Source organism: Etheostoma cragini, chromosome 24 (genome assembly GCF_013103735.1).
Source record: "Etheostoma cragini isolate CJK2018 chromosome 24, CSU_Ecrag_1.0, whole genome shotgun sequence".
Lineage (NCBI taxonomy): Eukaryota > Metazoa > Chordata > Actinopteri > Perciformes > Percidae > Etheostoma > Etheostoma cragini.
The window spans coordinates 456,009-456,776 of NC_048430.1; the positions used below are offsets into that span (position 1 = coordinate 456,009).

Below are 768 nucleotides of genomic sequence, written 5' to 3' on the forward strand. Positions count from 1 at the left end.
CCCCCCCCCCCCCCCCCCCCCCCCCCCCCACAGGCTCTCTGCACATGATCAGCGTTGTCATCTTATTAGCTTGTGAAGGAAATGCAGAATGACACAGACCCATGAATGTGTGACAAAAACAGGACTCTGGATCCCAAAATGGAGCCTATTCTGTGTCTAAAATACACTTTTAACCAAGTATCTTTCACTCATATTTACTCGCCACGTAACCCTCCGATATTTACTCGCCAAATGGAAAATAAACCCACATTTAGCACTTGACGAGTGTTGATTTCGGGCCCTGTGCCTATTCAGTTCAATGAGAATTACTTACTTACTTACTTACTTACTGGATGAATTGCCCTGAGTTTCTTTTTATTTACAGGCATTCATGATCCCCAGAGGATGAATCCTCCAGACTCTGGTGATCCTGACTAACGCTTTAGCACCAGCAGGTGGATATTCTGCTCTGTTTTTTGACCAAATACCAGCAGTTAGCTCACAAAATTAGCCCAGCATGACATTAGCATTTAGCCCAAAGACACAGCTCTCAGAGCTGCTAGATGCTTAATTGTTTAAATGTAGTAATGCTTTCCTTTTTGCAGGTCATTTGGACAGTTTGATCCAGTAAAAAGGTTAAAGACACTGCTCTGGGATGAGGATTACGTTGGGCTGGGTTGTTGTACGACTGACGACCGAATGTCATTTCAGTTTATTAAATTAAGGCTGAAAACATTTAATATATATATATATATATATATATATATATATATATATGTATATTATTAT

The 768-nt window shown here is 40.5% G+C and overlaps 1 protein-coding gene across 1 annotated transcript in view; it reads left to right on the plus strand.

The window, feature by feature from the left end:
• The window catches only part of LOC117939682 (myc box-dependent-interacting protein 1-like), a 17,198-nt gene that overhangs the window by 8,455 nt on the left and 7,975 nt on the right, over positions 1-768 (plus strand). The window lies entirely within an intron of this gene.